Source organism: Apteryx rowi, unplaced genomic scaffold, assembly GCF_003343035.1.
Source record: "Apteryx rowi isolate R43461 unplaced genomic scaffold, aptRow1 scaffold_240, whole genome shotgun sequence".
Taxonomy (NCBI): Eukaryota; Metazoa; Chordata; class Aves; order Apterygiformes; family Apterygidae; genus Apteryx; species Apteryx rowi.
This window is the reverse complement of record NW_020448753.1, coordinates 301,243-326,289: the sequence shown is the minus strand read 5'-3', so window position 1 is coordinate 326,289 and position 25,047 is coordinate 301,243.

Sequence of the window (25,047 nt, the reverse complement as noted above, 5' to 3'; positions counted from 1 at the left end):
CAAAGCTAACTGATACATGAAAGAGCTGCTGTAGCAGACTACTTAACATGTTATTACTCTTCAGAACAGATCAGTTTTAAAGGACATGAAGACTTTGAACATACATTCCAGAGAAACAGCTCTAGAAAACCAGACTTACATTTTCCTTCATTTCTACTATTAGCATCTACTGTCTTAAAGATGAGTTAAAACACAGAATTACAGGAGAAGTCATGCTTCAGACCTCGTTTCCTACAGCAACATGCTGAGGCAGGTAAAGATGTTAAACACGTAAGCAGTAACAGAAGAAAATACAGTACAAAATGGTTCTGTAAGTGAGACTGCAATATCACCGTTAAAGAAAGTAACCTCTGGAGATGAAATACTCTTTAACACCGCAGGACACGCACTGTAACAGATTCCGTCCCCTACCGATGGTAACGAAACCCCCAAATCCTGGAACTCAAAGAAAAATGGAGGCTGGCACACGCATCTTTCCTCTCTCTTATAAACATACAGCAGCATTTCCAAAGCTTATCCATACACACTTGAAGGCTACAACCCATTTTCCAAGTGGACTTTTCTTATTTGGACTTCCTGTGGTGCAGTTCCAAGCTTGTTCTGATTTTACAACATTTCAGCTTAACCATTCCTACTTTCTCTGCCAAACAAAATGCTAGAGAAAACAGACTGCAATACTCCTCGCACATCTCAAGTAGTTTCTTCTTGCATGCTTGAAATTACCATGTCTGCATGTCAACAGAGCTACTGAACACAAAGCAGATTTACTGAAATTAGGACCCTCGTAGGCACTGTTAAAAGAACTGAAAAAAGGCTGCAGATGACAACCATATTATTGGCATCTGCTTACCATAGGGTACTCTGCCAAGACTAAATTTAACCCCAAAGGGAGAGGATCTTTGCGAGTTCAGATATGCAAATAGTAGGAACTGACATTTCAAACTGCTGTGGCTTAGAAGTGAACCACTGATGTTAGCGAGGGTGGGGAGGAGAGGACAACTTCACTGGACACTTGGGTCTATTTTGTCCCAATTTTTTTATCTGGAGGGGAACAACCCAGTAGTATGGTTTAAGAGACAGCTCAGGGTAAAAGCCATGTGGAACCAGCACAATTCAGCCGAATAAAACCTCCTTGCACTGTGGCTGCCATAGACACTTTGATGCTGCGATGTCACAAGCTGTACGCAAACTTCAGCATCGTTTTACCTCCGGCTACAAGTGGATAAGCACTTAGCTCTTCTGCCAAACGCGACAACTCATGCAAAGAGCTGCTGCACTGCATTAAATGAATGAAATATTAAACTCCTGCTGTTCTGAACATAATGTTTGAGAAACCGTTCAAGTAAACAACATAACCAATTAATGCATCTTTAGGATTAGAGCAAATGTATACAACAACCATAATTCTGCCTTACTGATATTATATTGCTTAAGACTTTAGTCTAATTCCTTGAATAAGTATTTATGTTTTTAAAAGACAGCTTACATTTTAATATGACAAAGCATTCATACAAAATGGAAGGGATTCTTGACACATCACAGACAGAATTCCTAGCATTCTGCATTGCTCCTTTTATGCAAAGTTTTTTTTTCTCCCCATAAAGAATCTCTTTTTCACTGCCTAATATAAGCTCAGTCACTTTTATTAAGCTGACTATTTAAATACCCATATGTCTAAACACAGTCATCATCTGTGCATTTCTAATATACAGATCATTCATCTGCCAAAAAGGTAACACCCTAAAAATGGTTCATGGAAAGAAACGTACCAAACAATAAACTGATCACTACTCCCACTTCTGGAATCCTCAACACAGATATCAGAGACGCGATGACAGATGAAGAAGGAAAAGGTACTCACAAATAACACCTTCTGCAAGCCATCCTTGAACGTGTTGTGGATTTGGTATTTATATTTTCTTTCACGCACTGAGGTAGGAACGGTCTTTCTTAAGAAAAAAAAAGATCACATTCACAGCTTTTGCAGGCTCATTCAGGATCAGCCCCGGTGGAACATCACCGATAAGTAAGCTGGTGATGTAACCAGCATCAAACACTGCATCAGATAAACCCTGAAGGCTCTACAGGGTTATATTTTGCAAAGCCAAAAGGTTTTTCCCTGGGAGGAGGATTAGCGAGCATAAACCAGCCAGACTGTTTTTACATCCCTGGTGGGCTTGCTTTCAACTTCCAGAAAAAAAGCAAAAACCTGTATTTATTGGTAAGCTTCATCAGTAAGAAAAAACAGTATGCCTTCTCATTTGATATTTGGATTGAAATATAAAAGCAACAAATGATGCATTTTAGAATTCACCATCTCTCAATGAACGCTGTAGTACAGTCCAAACCAAAAAAAGGCCATTGGTCCTTTTATCTCCATGGTAACAGCAGCATCTGTGAAGATGAACTGTATTCCCTCTTCACTGCAAAGTCAATTTATAGTCACACACTATGACATAAACTGATAAGACAGCAAAGCTGATCAGCAGTTAGCAGAAACAAGAACCAAAATACAGGATTAAGCTCCTGCTCAAGAGAATGTTTACCTGTATGGAGCATTGGCCATGGGAAAATTACAATATAAATAACCAGTTCAAACTGTTCCTTTTATCTGATCCAGATCAGCAATTTGTGAACTTCCCAGTGCAGCTAACAAGGATTGCTGCTAAGTATTTTATAGAATTAGCTTCTTGTTTTAATCTCCAGTTACGCTTTATTAAATAGGGTGACTATTATGCAAAGTTGTTCTTTGCAGAAAACTACTGCAGAACTATTACTTAAATACGATCTTTTCCCTTCAAAGTTTCCTTGAAAGACTTTTCGTCACTAATAGCAATGGCAGAGTGAGAAGTCTCACTATTCTCCAAGCTACTGTCACCTTCCACCCCGCACTTTTTTTTTAAGCACCTCCAACAGTACAAATATTTCAGCAGCATCATGTTTGTGCCCTAACAGTGTCTGTCTCCAGAGGAATAACCATATTACAGGCTTGGTGAGTCAAACTTGCTTTTATTTTATTCCTGTCCACAGTGGTCTATTGTCCAAAAGACAAATACTCCTTTTTCTGCCCCTTCTCCTGCTCCTTGCCCTCCTCCAAAGCCTAGCACTCGGCTCTTACATAATGAAGATGGCCACGTTTCCTCCCTTGGTTCATGAATCAATATAATGACCATCTGCTCACATTATTAAGTTAAATATATACCAGAGCACGCTGATGAAGGCAGCTCATTTGCTACGGTCAAGTGCTCAGTTCCTTGCTGCTCCACAGCCAGTTGTAATGTTTCCAGAATAGGAGCGTGCAGCAGGTCAGCCAAATGCCAGATATCCCACCAGGACCTGGGAACCTCCCCAGGCTGAAGAGAAGCACAAGCCATCAGAGATGCCACTAAACTACATAACTCTGGGAAACAAAAAAATGTTAAGGCAGGAATTATTCCGATTGTCTTTGGTCAAAACTGATTAGCAAAAGACCAGATTTCTTCTGTCAAAATACCATAAGGTGTTCACTTGCAGTGAGTAATTCGCCTGAAGCTGAGTAACTAGCTTTGCAAGCCCACCCCACTCCCACCTCTCTGCCACACAAAGCCCTGCTATGCTGGAAACCAAAACACAGATCTTGTGTAGAAGATATGCATTTGGTTTTATCTAGGAACTCAGCCTTCCACCACTGAAAAGAAAATTTATGATCATTTAATAGAATTTTCAGGAAAGCCACAATCCTGGCATTACAACACCATGCAATAGTGCCACATCAGTGTGGTAGGAAGCCAGAACTAATGGAGAAAGAACCCCCCCCCCCCAAATTCTCCATGCCCCTGCAGGGACCAGCCTGTTATGCTTGGATACTGCATCAGCAGCTACTTAACTGGCACCTGTTCTAAGGAAGCTACATCTGTGTAAATATATACTTGAGGAGATGCTGCCCCATGCAGCAGAAAGAGTGAACCACACAGTCTGGTCCAACACAGCAATTCCTGAGCAGTTTTGTTTCTAGAGCTCCCAATAAAGGTTTTGAGCCTGATCCTGTCACTCTTATTCATGTAGACTTTCCATGGTAGGGACCAGGGATGCCTTAGCTAAATGACATATTCCACAATGGAGGTCTGATTCTGAGCATCCAGATCTTGGTAAATACACATTAACATTATTGCAACACCATAACATACCTGCTAACCTTGCAAGTTAAATATCTTTTCCCCAAATTACGATAATTAAAAGAAATACAGACTTAAGATAAGTACTTTTCTGTTACAACAAAGGCAGCCTAAAGGTGCCTTTCCTTTTTCCAGAGAAACTTTTCATGATTCAAACACTACCCCATTTTTAGCAGACACTAAGTTCAAAGCACTAAAGAAATACTATAATTTTAAAAGGTGCCTCCATATTTTAAAGTTGTATTACACTGACAAAACCATCTAATAGCAAAACATCTCAGAGATCAAATGCCCCTAAGAAAAAAACTTTTCTGTAAAGAGTCTCATGACAAAATGGCTTTCCAACCTTTTAGAAAGTCAAGCATCTCAATCACTACTAGCGGATAAGGCAGAATATACAAGTAGTCTTTTCAGCTTGGTCCGATTCTTCTGTTTTTACATCTAGTTTCTCTGGATATACGGGAGTGCAGTGCACAGATTGAACGAACAATAAAGAATCTAGTATTCAGGCATTCAGGGGCTCTCAGGACAATAATCACTCCAGATCAAGGAAGCAACATTTTGGGCCAGTAACTGAATGTACTAATCCTGTGAAACAGTTAATCATGTAATTTATTTTTTCAAAAGTTCAGTTTTGAGGGACATGCAAAACAAAACTGAAAAGTCAAATCAATAAGCAGAAGCAAACTACACAAGAAACATGCATTATCTGGATCCCCCCAGCCCTCGCGCTACAAAAAGGCTCCCAGCGGCTCTACACATGCCAGATTCTGCAGCCACGCAGGTTTAACTCGGATATCCTCCACATTTCCTTCTAATACCAAGTATCTCCAAAAGCAGTAACTCAGCCTTCAGCATAGATTGTTCATATATGAAAAATGCATTAGTAATTGAACAGCTATTCCTTCCTCTGCTGTAACAAATACTACTGAAATGCACATTTTAGCCAGTATTCTAGTCATGAAGCTTTTATAATGCATAGCAGTTTGGTTTTCTTGTATTTGGTTCAAGCTTGCAGTTTGTTTGATGTGTTCAGACACAAGAAAGATAACTGAAAAAACACTATCTGGCTCTCAGTTCATCAGCATACTTACTGTTTTATTCAAGATAACATTACTTGCATAGTTTATGTTAAGCATGTGCTCAATCTGTTGCTTGAGGCAACATGCATTTTTAGTTGATTGCCTTCATCAATTTTCCCATAAGAATACGAATTTGGCATGATGAATGAGTGTATGATAAAATTTGCCCACATTTGTATCTCAGCAGAATGCTTTAAAATGTTTTACAGTAGATTGAAAACTACAAAATAAAAAGTTAGTAAGTGTGCAGGCTATCCTGCCTTAGCTTTCAACTCGGAACAGTCTCTTCTCTTTCCTTTAGATGAAGGATACAGTAAGTAGGACAGGTATTTGAAACACCAGCACTGCAGCTTTCCTTGACACTACGAAGTCCACTCAGCAGGATCACTACTTGTACAGTATGTCGCTCAATACCACTAAGATGGATCTAGGTATAAGAGATGCCCAAATCATCACCCTAATGAGTTTGCAATATAAAAGCGTTAACTATAAAGAAAAAGTCTGATACCACCGAAACGATTGGGAAGAGCTCCCAAGGATTCGGCAGGGGCAGCTTATCACAAGAAGTGCTCAATTCTACTGAGCCCTACCCACATTAATAACCTGCGTGTGCAGCCAGGGAATCGTCTGTTCCCGAAAATCCATTTTCTCTGCCCAAATTTCTGTTCCTTGCTCTATAGTAAGGAACGAACAAGTCACCCAGGCAATGCTGGAGAGCTGCACACAGGATAGCTTCCACAGAGCCACTGCAGCTTAGGCACTGCACGGGGGTGGTATTTCGTGCAGTCAGATGTCTGTGTTTATAAACAAACAAAAACAAAAAAGCCAAATAGAGGGTGTTTTTTTTTTTAATTAAGGCCTAGATTTAATGTTTTGGGATATACTACTGTTCAAAACCATTTGTTAACACATACTGTATTCTCATGTTTACTATTTACAATACATGTTGGTCTCTACTTGATTAAGATGCTTAGCTATTTATTCATTCAAGAAAATGAGAACAAATCAGGTTTGTGGTTGAAGTTACAAGTGCAGTCCCATGGGATAAAGCGCACCCATCCCTCACCCTGCCCCCATGAGGTCTCAACCTGCCTACTTGGCTCTATTACCAAACAAGTCTACTCCAAATCTGAAAAGCATAACGTTCAGACCACCACCTTCAAAACCCAATCCTGCTCTCACTAGGGTGACTAGGAACAGCCACAGTTTACCATTAGCATGATCTGTCTTCATTGCTTTACGGTGCACTTCAGATCAGGATCTGACCCTTTGTTTCAGAGATCTCCTGGTTTTTCTTCAGAAATTTCCCTCTCAGTGGATTCAACAGTTTGAGACATTTTTCTACTTGATCTAATTATTGCTGCCCAAAAAGCTAGTCTGTAGTATTAGAATTAATCAGTGTTTTTGGACATCAGGGACATTTCCAAATATCACTCTCAAGAAAAACTTACGGCATCAGAAGGCGGCCTGTGGACTACACGTGGTGGGATCTGGACGAAGCTCCGTGCCCTGGCCCTGTCCAAGCTCATTTTGTAGATGTCGACACCCTCGTCGATGCTGCAGCACAACACCCCAGCGACAAGCAGGCTCAGGAGCAGCAAGTTTTTAGCTTGACAAATTACTCTATCCCCCCTTTTTTCACTGAAAGTCAGCACCATTAAATAATTGACAACTTCACTCTCCCGCTAGTAGCTACCAGAGCAAACGTTATGGTCTGCCATGCACTTGGGGATTATTAATAGTATTACAAACCAACTGACTGTTTACAGTGAGACACAAAGTGTTTCTCCCTTCCTGTTCCATTCCTTTTCCCTGGTATTGAAAAGGACGTTTAACCCACTCATTCCTGAAACATAACATACAAGACAGCATTTCATTGAAGTTTGTTACTTGAACTTGAGAAGTGGTATTTTTTATGCCTTAAATAATGCTTAAAATTTTAAGATAAGCGGCTTTGCACAGGACAGATGAGCCCAGCCTGCCAGAAAGGGAATCAGCCAAAGCTGACAACTCTGCCGTTTATAGAAGCATCCAGTGCCCCGAGAGAACTTAAAGAAAACCCTATAGGAAAAATACCCAGTACCGGCTAAGCCCCCCCCTCCCCCTGATACTTACTCATTCACTCTACAACACAGGATTGCGAACTATTTCTGAAAATTTATAACTTACACAGTGAAATAGGCAATAAGAACAGTTGTTTGTACTTTTATTATACAATGTCTCTTCTCAAAGTAGCCATAAAAAAATCATAGCTATATCAGAGATGCTGTGACTCTCTGGGTATTGCGGAAAGGATAAAAGACTGCACAGTAATTTTTGTCTTCCTGAGGGTATACGCTGTCCTGCTGTGAAACAGTAGCTGACAGGAATATTATCAGCAAGCGCAGTGCAAAACCAAACATTTGTAAAAGCTCTGCAAAAAATTTCCCAGGTCTTTGAGTACAGTATTTCAGTCCTCCACATGTTGAAGTCTTTTTTTAAAAAATGTATGTAGCCGTATCCTGCAGCCACTGAATTTTTTTTTTACCGTTTCTTTCAGGAAGATGCTCTAGAGCTTGACTAGGAAGCATCTTCTAATTATCGGCATGTTTGCTACTCATTAGTAGATATACATTCTCTCTTTTTTTCTTTCCTTTATTAATTTCACCCCTGTGCTTTGAGCTTCACTACACATTTCCTGATGAATTATCTATTTCATCTTATATACTCTCCATTTACCCTTAACATAGTTAGAAGTAGTTATTTAATGTTCTAACACTTTTCCCTGCTATTTTGCCTCTCTGCTTCAGAGGCAAGTTAAAGATACTTTAAGCTAAACAGCCAAAGTCTTTTCTACATTTAAAAAAACAACATTGCACAGTGGCATGCCTCTTCCACATTTAAAGTATTGAGCTGTTCATTTCAAAGCTGGTTTCTTTAATTTCTCCAAGTTTGTTCATTTATTATTAAAGCCAACACTGTATTTACCATTTCACTGAAAACTATTCCCTTTTCCCCGGAAACCCTCTTCCTCCCCCAAAATTCACACATACTAACTCCCAGGTTATTTCTGACTGGGTTTCTGGGACCTCCTTGCAATTCATCACAACAAAGGGCCAGTTAAGCACCATTTCAGCAGCGGCCGAATTAACCTACTCGCTCTCGTCCTTGAGACGGCGCAAGTGTGACCACTACTGGCAGCAGAGCTCTGCTGGGGGAAAGGCTGGACATTGCTTCTCACAGCAACTTCTTTCTCTATTCATACAGTGTACCTGCTTGTTACCCGCTAAACGTCGGCCCTGAGTCAAGTAACAGCTTCACTTTAAACTAAACTCTTAAAAAAATAAAAATAAAAAAATAAAAGGCAGCTTTAAATAACCACGCAAACTTCCTCCTACTACACAAAACAGCTTCCCCTAAAAGGATAAAGCCTACCAAAAAAATCAATCCTTTCCAAATTAAAATTATTTTAAAGCCTTCAGACCTAACATAGGCGTCCACACGTTTTATACACTTTTGTTTCAGTTGCACTATTGCGTTGCACTCACTGGAGCGGCACAAAATCCAGCGGGAGAGGGCTGGTGGCCTACGGAAGGAGCCCCGGGGCGGCAGGAATCCCTCCCCCTCAGGTACCGCGTGGGCAAAGCAGCAGGTAGCGTTTTTCCACCGAAGACGACCCAGCAGAAGCATCTTTTCTCACCGGGGGCGCGCGGGCGGCAGCGAGGTGCAGACGGGGCCGGCGCTCCCAGGCCTGCTCCAAACGCCCGCGACGTCTGAGCAAGCGTCTCGCCCCGGCGCGGACCCTGCGCGAGGGTCGCTCCCCCCGCCAGGGCGCCGCGCGGCTCAGCGGCCTGTCCTCCCTGCGCTACCTACCCCGCGCGGGGCAGGAAAGCGCGGCTCGCTCCTCTCGCAGGCGGCGGCCCCGCGCCCCTTCCCGGCGCCAGGCTGCCCGCGACGCCGTGCAGCGCCCGCCACGCGGCCGGCAGAGGTGCGGGACCCGGGCGTCAACCGGCCAGCGGCACCGCAGGACGCCCGCGGCCACCCGCACCGCGGCTCCTTCTACGCGCTTGGCACAAACGCGACCTCCTTCAACTATAAAGGAAAGAAGGTGCTTAAAAACAAACAAACAAAAACCCAAACAAACAAAAAAAAAAACCAAGAAAAACTTGAAATAAAATCCTCAAAGACTACCTGACCTGCTGAAATAACTCACAGCCCAAAGCTGTTTCATTAGAACATTTTACATCTGTAGAGATGTCCTTCTGGTGCTGCTGTATCACTGTGATCCAGTCAATTAAAAAAAACAAAAACAAAAAACTCCCCAAAACCACAAAACCACCTCACCCAGCCTCCAAGTTTTCACATAATCAAGCTACTGGCAAAAATTTGTGCTGATGAAGGATATCATATATAGATATGCTGTGCTCAAATACAGCACCTGCTATTGTTTTTTTTAACATCCAAATGCAAGGAAGTTGCATCCTATTTCCCTAGTCCACATATGATAAATCCTGAAGTTAACCTGTTTGGGTAACATGCTATTTTAAATAATTACCAAATATTCTCGTCTGCCAGCTGAAGAGAACTGTTTTCAAATATCCACAGATACCATGAAATACAAATTCACAACCAGTACTTATCATTTCAGCACAGTCCTCCAAATAATACACATTTAGGCCACTAGGTAGCACCGCTGTTTTCTTAGGTATCTTAACACCCTTCTCTTAAGAACATTATAAATTTAATTATCAGAAACTCCATGGTTTCTGGCAGAGAAATCAAAACTTTAATCATTTTTTTAATAGCTAAGGCCACCCCATACTAAATATTTACAAAGCACCTGAGTGGAAGAAAAATTGTTCTGCAAAATTAAACCACTAAATTCTATTAAACAGCATTTTGTAACGCCCCACAGACATGATTACTCCCAGAACCCAGAATGTGAGATTAGCTTTACATTTACTCAAATCTCACATGCAAAGTTATTTGAACACTGCAAAACTACTACTCTTGTCTTTGGGCAAGATGACAAGAACAGCATTTGGACAACCTAACAGGTAGCTACTATTTTCAACATATATTCTGAGCACTGAAGAATTAGAGCTGCTTGGTGACGCTCACTTTTGGAAATTCCGATCCCATAATCCTTCGCCTCTAGCCACACGTCACTAGTTCTCTTCTGCTTCACATCCATCTTTTCATTCATTATATCTATTTTTGAAATACTTTACAAGAGGTACTACATCAGCTGAGGGCTCTTCTCAATGTTCAACAAGAACAGATCAGCTCCAAACACTCGACTCAAAGTGCACTTGATTCCCGGTAGCTGGACAACATCACCCTCAAGCACAAATTCTCAGGGCAAGGAGCAGCTTTAGATGTATTAGACAACCTCAGACTCCACAGCTCTGCATACCAGTTAAAATTCTTTTAAAATAAAACACAACATTCTTAAGCAATTTGTAGAATTTCAAGCTTCAGGATTTTACTTGAGATTAAATTTCCGATTTTTTTCCCCCTCTTTACTATCGGGGTGAAAGGAACTACCTCAAAGCCTGCAAAACACTTGGAATAATTCTCTAAAACTGGGGAGATCTTCACCCCAGGCACTTCACTAGACACAATAATCCAAATTCTCCTACACATGAAAGGCTTCAGAAGGTGCCTTGAATGGAGAACAAATATTGAAGAAAGTCTATGAAGTTGCAGGCTTGAGCAGAACCAAACAGATCAAAACACATAGGAAGAGTCCAGGCCAAGAGTGAACTATTTCAGACACAAATTATAAGCAGCAGCAGAAGGAATATCTGGAACACAGCCTAGAAACAGTTATGGACAAGGACTAAGTACAATATTTTGGCCTAAGTCACTCTTCTGGGCTTCATGATATCAGGTCACAGCTGCTGTCCTCTTTAATAAAACAATACACTGTTAATGAATCGCACAGTAATAGGTATTTGGAAAGCAATTACATTTCTTCAGGATTAGGATAGGTTTTTAATTGCTAGCTTTAAAATGATATATTCTTTTCCCTATTAATTACATTGTATAAGCATAAAATATTTATTAAGATTCATTCCTTCATCCTTTGGACGATGGAGCAGGAAATGCAAAAAGCTGGAAAAATTCTGCTACGTGCACCTTTTGGTATGTAGGATGGTATAAAATAGCCAATAGGCATCAGCAGAAGAATGAACAAAGACTGAACACTTACGAGCAGAACGTGATCAATGCCTGCAGATCTTCTGGTCTGCAAATAAAGCCATATCTGTCACCATAAGATGTTTTGCAAACATTACTTAATTAATGGGCAATGTAATACATTATTTGAGAAGAGATAAAGAGAATCGCCTTTCTATAGCTGAAGATGTCATGATTCACTAGATGGTACAGCAGTGTTTATTCCTTCACTGGATACGTATTTTTGATCTAACCCAGACTTATGACGTCATCCACCAAAAACTATCTAATCCAGGGCATCTTTTTGGGAAAAAATTCCATAGGTATTAAAAAAACCCCATAAAGTTCAGAAATATTTTCTACATCCTTTGAACATTTACTGTTGATGTTATTTACGCATTTTATTTCTTAAACTTTTTATTGACTTCAGCAGCTAGTTACTGGATCTTATATAATACATTGACATTACTTGTTTCATTTTCTCTACATTAAAAATAAGCTAGCACTTCATTATTTGTTAGCATTCATTTAACACAATAGTATTTTACAATATTTTGTCCTTAATTGTTTTAATAAAAATCCAACTTAATAAATATTTAGCTGGAGGAAAAGTTGAACATTTACAGTCATTTACTTTGGCAACCAGACCAACGACAGATTTTCCAATAATTGCTTCTTATACTCAATTTTAATAACTAGACTAGTTAGAATATTTGCCACAGAATATTACCTAGATGTTCTGTGGATCAATTATGTTAATTAAACAGAGAAGACTGAAGACAACTGAGTTCAATAAATTTGTCAATATGTTAATAAAGACAGCAATGCCCTCTGTCTCCCCAGGGTAAATACGACTGAAAACCCAGCTGGCGATTTCATGCTTGCGCTCCTGACTGAAGCGGGAAGTTATCACCGCACCGATAACCACGAGCATCATGCAGGCTGCATTCACCACAAGCTTAAAGGCAAACCAACATTTTGGGGGAGATGATAAGGAAACCGCAGCCGAGTTTGAATGGCGGCTGCGGCAATGCCGCTCCCAGGAAGGGCCGGGGAGCACCTGGCTGCTCTCCTGCGGCAACCTCGCTGCGTCTGGGACAGGCAGCGCCAGAAGTCGGCGTGCTCTACCACGAGCAGGTCTGGTCTTTGCTCCTGACGGACTGTATGACGAGGTAACAGCCTGTGGCAAAAACCACGGGAACTGCAAAGCTGCCCTACCTTGGTCCGGGGTTAAAGGCGAATGCCACCATCCGATGCTATCAAATCCGCTTGTCAAGCTCAAATACTTGGGCTCGTATCCTGGAAGCGGCACCTTATCCTTGACGTTTGTAAGTCCCCCATTTTGTTTATTAGTTTTAAAAACATATGTTCCATTTAGAGGAAGGTCAACAGAGGATCAGACCGCGATGCTCTGGATATGTGCTTGGGGATACTGGGAATCGTTCAATCTGGAAGACGTGACAGCAACACCAGTTTGATGTGTTTGTGTAGGGTGCAGCAGCTCAATGACCTCACATGAGAGCAGGCCTCAAAGAACATTTCAGCGAAGCGATCAAAGCAGGCACAATGGAGAACAAGAGAGTTCATGGCACACCTACGCTTGAAATTATAACTTATAGAAGAGAGCAATTAATTATCCAAAGTGAGTTTCATGGGGGAAAAAAGCCCTGCCAATATACAGCATGCCTACAGTACTTCTACAGCAGACAATAAAACTGCTAGAGAATTTGTACATGAAAAAGCATCTACAGCATTCTCCCAGATGATCATCTGCTACCTGCAGAAAAAGCAAAAGGGCCAGATGTTGTAAATGTGTACAGCTTCATAGCTCTAGTTGCAGAATTACGGCACATGTAGGCTGGGCACTTTTTTGTGACAGTTTGAAGACAACAGAAGCTTTAAAAATCTATTTTAGAAGGACTTCATTTACTGCTTATAATAATAGTTAAAATACATTATTCTTGCTTAAGTCCTCCTGAAGCTTAGAGGCTTTTGAGATTTGAGCCAAGATTGACACAAAAATCCAAAGAACATACTTCAAATTATGCTCTCCCTTCCAAAGCCTGTTAAATGCCAGATTAGAGAGTTGATAATAAGAGTTAAAGGTTCAAATCATAGTACTTTTTGTTAATTAAATGACTAAGCATATAGGACGTTACATTCTGGAAACAGAGCCCCTGCTGTCCATGACTTGCCTCCAAGATGGTTCCACCTAACAACATGTTCTATCCCCCCCCCCCAAATAGTGACACAATCTATACCTTTCACTTATTATATTATTCATGGTTAAAATAATAAAACAACAGTATTCTGGTTTGAAACATGGATGAAAATACCTCTTGCTCAAGAGGCGATCCCCCATCCCAGAAAAACATAAGAAATGCTTCCTTTTTCCCATCCTCCCCGCAGCTTTTGCTCTTCTGTACTGCATTTAATATACAGTGCCTGAACTTTGAACAGCAGAAAGCTAATTAACGTCTCCAAAGGGAGCGGAGACAAGTAAAGCTAAGAACACTTAATACAGGAGCTCAAATGAAATTGCCATCAGGTTGCAAAGCTCTTTTCCACAAGCATTTCACCAGTACAGCATGCCCAAGCGCACCTTTTCAGACCCAGTCCAGGTCAGTCTATACAAAACCGTGGCTGGAAGGTAACTCCTTCAATATCTTAATTTTTCCTCACTATATCAACACTCTAATGTACGGTTCCTCTTACACTTCTTATGGTCTCCCCTAACTCTTGTCAAGTGTTCATTTTTATAATGCACATCAGGAATTGGACAAAGTAACTAGACAAAGCACAACTCCTAGCACTATCTTGAAACATCTTTTTTTTTCACTATACATCTACAATTTATAAATAAGCTTAGATCAAAAAAAGAAAAAAGTATTCAACGCAGAATTGTGAATTGTGCTGTCAGCCAAAACTCCCTCAAAGAAAAAAAAAAAATCAAACTGGAACTCTCCAACAATTTTTTTTTCCCCACATGCGTGCTGGTTCTTTGGTTCTTCTTTTAGAATGTCTGTAGGCAGGGATTAGTTATAGTATCTTTTTTGATGAATTAAAAGTAAATGAGAAACCAAGGAACCATTTTCTAAGGCTTTTCTGCAAAAGCCTTAATGAGTACCACACTTCCACACACAGGCTTTGGAGTACAAAAGATTACTGTATTCAGGATCACACACAGAAGAGTTCTTTGCTCACAAGGACTATCGAATATGCACTTGTAGGCACAAAAAGTTCCCCTCGAGTACCATTTGCCAGTTCTTTTTTTCTGGCAACAGACACTGTGGAATTGGCCGGCTTTCCCCGATGCGGCAGAGGCATCCGGCTGGTGAAGCAGCTGTTGAGCCGAGCGGGCGACGCTGGCATAGCTGGCCAGCTTCTCCTCCCAGAGACTTTTTGGAAGCCAGCCACCACCTAAGCTGGCCTGCTGGAGAGCAGCTAGATCGGATCCTAATGACCTTGGGAACAGAAATAGTTGAAGATGACCTCCGCTAGAAGAATTCTCAAAACCTCCACCCAATTTTTTCCAATGTGTATTGCATCCCTTCCTTAATCACACTTCAATTTTCTTAGCAGTCTTCAGTTATAAATATTAAAAGCAAATATTTAAGCAATTTAAATTACCTTTCAGACACAACCAACCCAAACAAATAACACAGCTCGTAGCAAGTGTCTGTGGTCATAAATAGGTCATTTTCACAGGACAGCTTTGGCAGACATCTGCATTTCAAGCTGAATTTTGACATCTGAGTATTTCAACCCAGGGCAACATTTTTGAAAGTCTGAAGGAATAGGGTTGAGTCACAGAGCAATTTATTATTTGATACACAGAAATGGTTTGAAATAACTTCAGAAATTCTGATACGAACATTCAGAATGATTATTATGGAAAAAAATGCATGTTTATTCCATTTCAATTCTCTTTCACATACGGCAACTACCAACTTATTTACGACTATATTAGAATAATGAATGATTACTGCACCCCTCACAGTACCAATTAGCTAGACAAAATAGACAGAAAATACTCAAAGGATTACTCTTTTCTTCTTACTTTTATTGTTCTTTGTCATTGTAAGTAAAATATGAGCCACATTAATTTGCCTCAATAGGGCCATAATTTCTCCTCTATATTTAAGCAGACTTTAAAAAAAGGTTTCTTTACAGCACTAGGTTAATATTTCAAAAGTACTGGTGAAGTTTTAGTTGGACTCTGGATAGATTACGTGATTCTGTTCTCTACAATGAGTCTGACTCGTTGAGGCTCGAGTTTCAGCCAGCTCTGGTATGTGTTAGCTCAAAGTGTTTACGCCGATATTTTTGCTTGAGAATTAAGGTGTGCTCCATGACTGGAATTCACACTTTGATGCAGTTCACAAAGCAGCCTGGGCAGAGCAGGAAGCATCGCTGTGATACTGGCCGCTTTTAGCATGGACACCAATACAGTATAACCAGACAACTGGCTTATCTATAATGTTAACTGTATTTATTGCAGTAAGGAAAAAGTCTTCATTTTTAAAAAAATTTTGGGAACTGTGACTATGCATGCTTACAGATTACATGGTCTTTGAAGCAAAAAGAAAGGAGTAACACTCTGAAATATTACCTGCCTTTAATCCTGGAGCCCAAGTCAGCTCTAACATGTAGACGTACCAGTTGAACTGCACTCATGTATAACAAGTCTAAAGTTTGCGCCACAATTTTCAGAGCTATGCTCTCTGAACCAGAAGTATAGCTGGAGAAGTATAGCTGGAGAAAGATCAGGGTTTATATGACAAGAAAACAAAACTGATTTTAAAAAGATTTATCTGTGTTACATTAACTGATTTCTGAAAAGAAAAATAAAGTACTTACCATATTTTGAGTTCAGTATACACACCATAACCGTGTATTTGCCTTAATTTTTCACTTTAAGTGCATAATTAATGACACAATTACAATTTATGAAGCTGTTTATTCAGCTCTTACTGAAATCCAAAATATGAATACTCTCCAAATCTTTTTTTTTTATATATACAATATGCATTTCTGTGGGAAGATAAATCACAGAAATACTATAATGAATTCTAAACCATAAGGCTCTTAAGTGTAAGTTTGTCTAAACCCATTAGTCTCTTCCCTAGAAAAATACCTTAAAATAGAACAGCACATTACAAAATAAGTTTGTCGTAGATTCATGCAACCATTGCATTTCAGAAATCAGATTGCTAATAAGCACCCATAAAAGCAACAACACCAGAGATATGTTTCAACTTGACTTTTTGAAAGCCCAAGCATAAAATATCATGTGTGCTTTATCATCCAACATATTATTAAAAAGACTTTTAAAATGAAAAAAGTTTGAATAGTAAAATATAACTTTCTTAAACTTTATGACATGATCTGTAAAAAAAAAAAAAAGCGCAGACCTTTACAAATGAGTGATTCTTATAGAGATCCTGAATGTGCTTTACCACCGCCATTCTGAGTCAGACCAAAGGTCCATCTTGTCCAGTAGACCCTACCCATCACTGACCAATAACAGATGCCTAGACAAGGGTATGAGATGAAAGAGTAACTGAGTTTGTTCAGCCTGGCGAAGAGAAGACTTGGAAGACCCACAGCAGCTTTCCAGTACCTGAGAGGAGCTTAGCGAAAAGATGAAGCCAAGCTCTTTACTGAAGGACGGGGCTGGGGACCAGGACACTCGTCAAACCTGGGGAGATTCTGACCAAATAGACAGGAACAATGTTGGCTGTGAGGATAGCCAAGCACGGGAAGGCTGCGGTTCCAGAGTGGTTTCGGAGCCTCCACCCCTGGAGGTTTTCAAGACCCGAGAACGGCCAAGCCTGGAGCAAACTGGTCCGATTTCAGCACTGATCCTGCTCTGAGCAGGAGGTTAGAGTAGATGACCACCAAGGTCACTTCCAACTTGAATGACTGTGATTCAATCATTTTCAGATAGTTTCCAATTTTCAAGAACTTACAGTTCAGTGACCCCCTAACCACAGGAGTATCTTGGAGGTTAACAACCCCTGGGGAATTTTTCATTCCTTGACTGTGTCTTTTGAATTAGTATGAACTCTTAATGACAACCATGTCCCATGCCAGAGCGTTGGAAAGTTGTATTTTGCTTTACATGAAAAATATATTTTTTTAAATTTTGTATCAGCCTTCATTTTCTGCTCAGTAGCTATGATTACAGGAGATGAACACTCGTACTCCCTCAGTGAACTTCAAAACCCTGTCAACCTTTTGCATTTCCTCCCCAAGTCACCCCTCAGACTGAAGGGCAGGAGAGTTAATCATTCCTTATACAGAAACTGTTCCTTTGATCATTCCCAATTCCTTTCTCCTTGCATTTTTCCACTCTACTACAGTAAGAAATGAAGAAAATACTCAGCTAATAGCAAGAGCTCCACCTTCCCAATACAGTGCCCTTGTCATTCAAAGAAAAAAAAGGGGGGGGGGGTTCCCACAGCAGCCTCAACTTTTTACCCTCTCCCTTGTTAAAAACCTATTAAAAAATGATGGAAGAAACTTTCCTGAGGAGTTTAAGTTGCAACCTCCACACATAACTGTCTCTGTAGTTTCTCATTGCTTCTATGTTCATGTAGAACAGTGATGAGGAGTGGGGCAATATGCCACCTGAGCTCGTCAAAAGGAAGACAGATGGTGCTGGAGGCAGTGATCAAAGTTATAGTAGGAAAATCTGTTCTGTTTTCATAATTGTGGCAGCTGTTAAATTTGCTAGAGGAATTTCAAAAAAGTATGCCTTTAATTCTGTTTTTGCAAGCCTCAGTAGTGTAGAGTTTTTGTTCTTTTTGAAAAAAGAAATATTCAAGGATCTTTCAGGTATAAATAAATCAGAATATTTTTCTTGCTGGAAGCAAAGTTAATTGGTCTCCATTTTACTTAAATGGTAAACCAGGCATTCCTTGTAACATTTGCTCTGGAAAAAACATTAATTTTAAGCTAACTTAAAATGGAACCACAAATACAAATCTAGAACTAATTCTGCAAACATATCAGAAAAACACTAGTTTTGTGGGCACTGTTTTCTGAGGGTGCTAATGTTATTATGATGAACTATGCAGTTAGCTGCTAGACAGCTGACCAGTCAGCCCCACTGAAGAGCTACATCTAAACAGTATTTTTATTCTTTATACAGGACCTGATGCTCCTTAAAAATTCACCAAAAAAAGTAATTCCTCATATTCAGTATTATATTTAAGCTAATAATGCAGAGCTGCAGCATACTACACCACTGCCTGCTTCCTCATAAAAGCATATTTTTATATTTGTAAAGGCAGAAACTGAGGACTGCACCAGTTCAGTTTGTAAGTGTTCAACTAAAAAATTTAATGTCTGCAAGACAATCTTAACCTTTTAGTATTGGAGAAGGTTATAAAGATATATGGGTTCACTTATATAGGACAAAATCAGCACTTGCTAAGACAGCTGAAAGAAGACTCCATGGAGAGCGCGGCACAGCGGACAGGCTTGGGAAGGAGCTCAGCAAGCCTGAGAAATCCCAGGAGAAGCCTTACTTGGCGTGTTACAGTACGGGGGAGCAGAACGAAGGTCATGCCTTAAGGGGAAATAGCAAAGAATGAGAGTTTTGGGGTTTGGGGTTTTAATCAACTTCTGCCTGCAAGAGCAGCATCGTGTTCTTCCTCGCAGGTGGCTGTATTAACTGCAACACAAACTTGGCAATAAGGATGAAGGGATGAAAGTTTTATCACACAAAGCTAATGTGGTCAGTTTAGGCACGACACATGTCTGTACATCTCAAACTTGTCAGCACAGTTTGCAGCTTAATAGACATGGCCGACTAATTTTTTTTTCTTTAAGCAAACAGCTGAATATCTATACCTATATACTTAAAGCCAAGCCAAATATTCTCTTGCTGTAGACAAGAAAAGCCTTTCTGAATGTTTGACATACAGTGCAATGCATTGCTTCTTTAATGCTGCGTTAATATTAAGATTTTACTAATGCTCTAGCCATGCTTCTTCAGTACTGTGTTTTATGTAAAAAGTCTCTGTGAGTTAGGACTAAGTTTACATTTATCCCTCCATAGAAGTCCATCCATTTCTCCTCCTCAAATCACGCAAAGTTTTTCTTTGAGTGATCCAAAAGGAGAGTTGAATGTTTTTGCGAAGAACTGGCACCAGCGGCTAAGGGCTGACTTCCCTGAAAGAGACCAAAGGGGCCAAATCCTGTGTCAGGTTCGGTCTCCTGCTGCAGGTTGGTTAGTGTCGGTAACTGGCCTGAGTGGAGAAGAGCCCCAAATACATTTTATTCCTAAGCCTACCCATTTCACACAAGCTGTACAGCTTCTCCATCCTCATGCTAGAGGGTAGTTATCCCAAAGGTCAGATTCGCTAGTTTTGGAAGCTTACACATAGTGACAGAATAGCATAACCCACTCGGCAGAGTGGTACAAACCACCAAACCAAAAAGGAAAAAGGGTGGTTTCTCCTTTCTGGAGAATTAACTTTGGGGGGGGTCTCATCTCTGAATTTACTACTTTGGTTTACAAAAGTCTTCTTACATTTTATGTCTCTGACAACTGCGTTTAGTTAGGAAACCTAAAAATTCTGCAGAGACAAGCTTTTCCTGACATGCTACAGAAACAAGCTCCATGGATTACAAACCATTTCAATTTCTTAACAGAACAGATCACCCACACTACCTCCAAGGCAGATACTTCAGCCACGGTTAAGTACTTAAGTGTACAGCATGTTTTCAGAAAAGAACAACTTTTCTTAACAAAAGAGCTTATCACTTCCAGCTTTGCTGAATAAGCTTAATCACAACACGATCACATTTGTTAAGCCAGAAATAATTTCTTCTGAATATCAACAATTTCAAGTTCCATTGAACTGAAATAGGAAAGTTAGGATTTTTGTTTGGCGCTAGCTTAATATTGATTTTTTTCCCCCTCTGTTAGCAAAACAAGCTCTTCACATTTCTTCATTGTTGACAGACATAAAAGATAACAATTAGTGAAAGAAAATGTTTCATGTTTTTGCAGACACTAGTCAAGACTTGGATCAATTTGTACCACAAATTGTTTTTCTCTTGCAATCAAACTTCTACTTTTACTTCTAATTAAGATGCTCACTAGATAGCATATTGATTGTTCACCTTGCTATTTAAGATTTTTCATCCCTGCAATTTGACTATTTTTAAGGCAATAAGAGCAGAGGTATCACCTGGCTGCACTGGACCAGTGGCCCCTGCTGCCTGATGTGACATGTCACCAGTCCCAGGTGGCTGTCAGGAAAGTAGAAGGTACCCTGAGCTTTGACCAATACAGAATGACCCATGTAAGGGTGGTTAGTGTTACCTGAAAGCTTTTTGTTTTATTTTGAGGGGAACTATGGGAGAATTTTTATTCTTTATAAAAGCATTTATTCCTTATAAAAGTATTGATACTGCTCCACAGGACCTAGGGTAATCACTTCAAAAAAGTAGTCATGACTTATCCAGAAACTGACTGTTTCTCATTAAAAAGTTTATGGCTAAGTCTTAATCATTAGGTCTAATAAAAAACTTAGAATGCTCCTATTAGTTAAGCCAAAATTGAGATTCAAAGACAGACATGGAAATCCCCTGTTCGAGGTTCATGTTAAAAGAAGAAAAGTGGAAAAGCCAAAGCAGTCTCAGTTTAGGCTGCAGTGCCAGTTTAGGCCGTAACGCAGCTGGACTGTTCATCATTCCAAGTAAAGCCTTCCCAGCTTTTCCCCAGAAAAAGCCCTTACCTATAACAGAACAGCATCCCCGCGTCCCCTCGCTCCCAGCTGTGCAGCTGCAGCCTTCGAATTTTCCCAGGCTCCCGCTGGAGAGTTCAGGGTTTTGAGACCTGCAACAGCCAAGCTCCAATGGGAGCACTTCAGGCCTTCCAGGATTTTCAGTTGATGAATGAAGATTCCCAAGTTGTTACTTCCAGAATGGGGGTAGTTAGGGTTTTTTTTTTTTTTTTGGGGGGGGGGGGGGCAGCAGGGGAAGACAGAAGAGTTCACAGAACCACCGGAGCATCTTTTAGCTCAACCCATCACTAACGCCATGCCAGGTCAGGCACAGTTTTGTTACAGATTAGCTTTGCTATAAAAGTCTTTTTTCCCCCTCAGTACAATTTTCCTGAAGTTCCCTGCATGAGGTATTACAAGACTTCCAGTTTACCCTCGCCCTCGGAAAGGAAAGGAGCGGAGCTGCCCCACGGCGTTCAGGTTGGCCGGGGCAGCGCGTTACGCTTCGCTCCGGCCCCCAGCCTGCGGACGCTGCGTCGGACAGCCGTCCCGCTCGGGGGGGCTGCCGACCTCCTCGGCTGGGGGAGGCAGCAAAGGGAAAATAAAGAACAAGACTCTCCAAGGCAACATAGCAGGGAACGCTCGCAGTGTTTTAGTTCAGACAAGAACGCTTTGGGCAAATGAAGAAACTTCAAGAGCAAGAGTGAGTCATCCATAGCGAGAAGACCGCAACATATACAGACCCAGCAGCACCTCCCCGGTGATCCCCGCTTCCTCCGAGCACGGTGGATACGGGTACCAGTCTGTGTAGCTTTTCTAGAACCTGTAATTAGCTACACGCATGGATACAGGAGGCTTTTAAAAAAATGAAAAAAGAAAGATGACAAAAGTTATTGCTGTAGGTGGTTCAGACTTTAGTCTTTAATTTAAACTCAAGGTGAATGTATGTAAAAAAACCCAACAAAATCCATGAAGTGCTATTGTTATTCCACACCAATAAAATAAAAAGAAATAAAAAATAAAATATAGAACGCTGCTTTTCTTATTGAGGGCAACAGGTGCTTCAGTAACTGCCACGTTACAATATAATATATACTAAGGTGCATTTAATATATGTTGCGTGAGCAGGGCTGCACAAAATTGCAGAATGATTCAAGCTGAAATAGCTTAGTGTCTCGCACAATCAATACGTGAATTACCTTGTTGCTATAACAACACAAATTGCCGGGGTGGAAAAACACAACCGCTGGTGGCCCCGTCGCATAAATCGGCTCTCACCAGACACCGCGCTGTGGCGTTACAGTCCCCGCAGCAGCCAAGCGAAGGAAAAGGTCTCGCCTCCTCAGATTGATTTCAATGTTAATTTTTTCCTTAGCAGGTGAAGGGAATAAGCTAGCTGCCTCAGGGAAGGCCAGATGGCTAGGAAATACAGGCTATTCACCACTGAGGGGAAAAATAAGCTTAGACACGATCTCCGCTACGTGTGAGCCAAGTCCCTTTAGCTCCTCTGATCAGCGCAACCTACCTAATGGGAGCTGCGCTCGGCAACACAACCGTAAGTAGAGGCTGGGTGCTGCCGAGAGTAACACCAGGGCTCCTCTCGCACGACGTGAGTCACTCCAATGACTCAGTTCGCACTTGCTCTCGCTATTCAGACACTGATATAATATGGCACCGGTCTACCTTAGTTAAGGCGTATTTATAGAGGCTTGAGTCACTGACTAATAAAAGCCACTTTTTTTTTTTTTTTTTTTTTGAAGTGAAACGGTAGTTAAAAAGTCAGCGCACAAATGTATTGCCAGGGACACGGGGACTGGACTCAATACATCTGAACACATACTCCGGATGTAAAATCTTATTCAGCAGTTCTTGTATAAGTAAGTTGTTTCCCTTCTTGAACTTCTCTTGATATGTATTTAGAAGACTACATAATGACTCTAGACTAAATTAACAATATTTGCTTTTTTTCATTACTCTCTGAGCTCACAGCTACCCAGCTATAGCATAAAAGCTATATTACGGGAAGATAATCTATTAACACTATACCAGTTTTAGGATGACTTCTATCCAGCTCCCTGGAGGCAGAAAAGGTTCATAGGTATGAACAAAATCAGAACTTATAAGCAGAGATGAAAGAATGAATAAACAGGACTTAGACACGCACTCATCCCTCCTTCAGTGATTTCTCACCTCCATACGTACCCTGAAAGAGCACAGATTGATGTTTACAGTCCAAAACCAATTTACAAGACTGACAGTAATACAGTATTTCCCTACATGGTATTACAATGCATTTTGCTAAGCCAAAAAAACAAAAACAAAACAAAACAAAAAGCAAAAACCCCCTGTAACATTTGTTTAGGATCACCTTTTAGATTAAAATAGCACCTCTAAGTTGCAAAGCCACAAACGCAGTCAAACTGCTTCTAGGCAAATAAAGCCTTTTTCAAGGTGGTATTGTGGATTTTTTTCCCCTCTAAATCAAGCATCACTTAATACTCTTGTCCACCTACACCATAAATGTTGATGTAATTTATTAGATACAATACACCAGGCTGGAGACAAAATTAAAGGGCAAGTTTCCAAAGTTTTCGGTGGGAATAACATACTCAACTCTCTAAAGCGAAAGGGCCTTTCATTCTACAATGCGATTCTCATTAGAAGTTCATGAAAAATAAGTTCAGGTCTATGATTGTATTTATAGAAAGATTTGCTATAAAAGATTACTATGAAACAACATAAAATAAGAGATGAATGAATTGTCTAGATATGCAGAGAAGTTTAGCATGATGAATACGTCAACTCTTTGCACTTAAAGGCAGTATTCCTGGAACCAGCCAGTCTCTGCAGATGCATGTTGCAAGGAGACAGATTTTGCAACAAGCAAAATACACAGATGAAAACTTTCTCAGGTGATTTAATTCCGTCTACACACAGAGCTTAAACGTGCCTATTTCTGCTAAACTGTAGAAAGAAAATTATGTATCCTGTGTCACTACTCACAGCACCATAAGGTTTTCCTCTCCAGATACTGACCCACTTAGTGCAGAAAACCAGAGCACAAGAGGGCATTGGAGCTCAGTTTTCTCTGAACTTTTTTTTGATGTGTTTAGAGATGCTTTGCAAGAAAAGGCTCTCTTGCAATATTTTCAGTGCTGCCTGCTTCCAGCAGAGAAAATAAGAATTGTGGCTTCGGATCAGAGCAATGTTTCTTCTAACCTAATCCTACCTTCTGAGAGCAACGACCAGCAGATGCCTCAGTAAAGTGTGCAAGAAACTGGCCTTCCATTTTTCTGATATTTCAGTTCTGAACTTGACCAAAATTAACTAATTTAAAGCCAACTTATTTTTTTCCTTGCTTATTCTCCTCTCTCCGTCTGCTTTGAACAGGTTCAGGCATGGAAGCATTTTGTCCTGATGGAACCAATTCAGCCACGGAAGCGCCTGTGCTGGGTCTGTAAGTACCAACTTTGTGCTAGTAAACAGGAAGCAGGAAAACGACAAATAAGTATGAAAATGCCAGTCAAATTTTCAAACAACATGAAGAAAACTAGTGAAATCACATTAAATCAGAAGGAACTTCTGTACCTGGTACAGGAGATAGTGAAGAAAATAGATGCAACTTCTCAAGAGAGTCAGAGAACTGAAGTGGATTTTTTTTTTTTTTTAGAAACAGAATTAAAAGAAGCTGTGAATGCAGTTATTTCTTTCAACTGAATATTGAAGGCCATTCAGTCAAGTCCATATTCTTCAAAAGTTAAACAACCTAGCAGGTTTCAATAACAGACTTTTTTTTTTTTTTTTTTTTTTTTTAAGAGAAATACTCCATCTTTTAAGCACTGTCCTTAAGTAATGCAGCTGTCCTTCACCTCTACAGAAACAGATTTTCTTAACATAGTCTATGTCAAA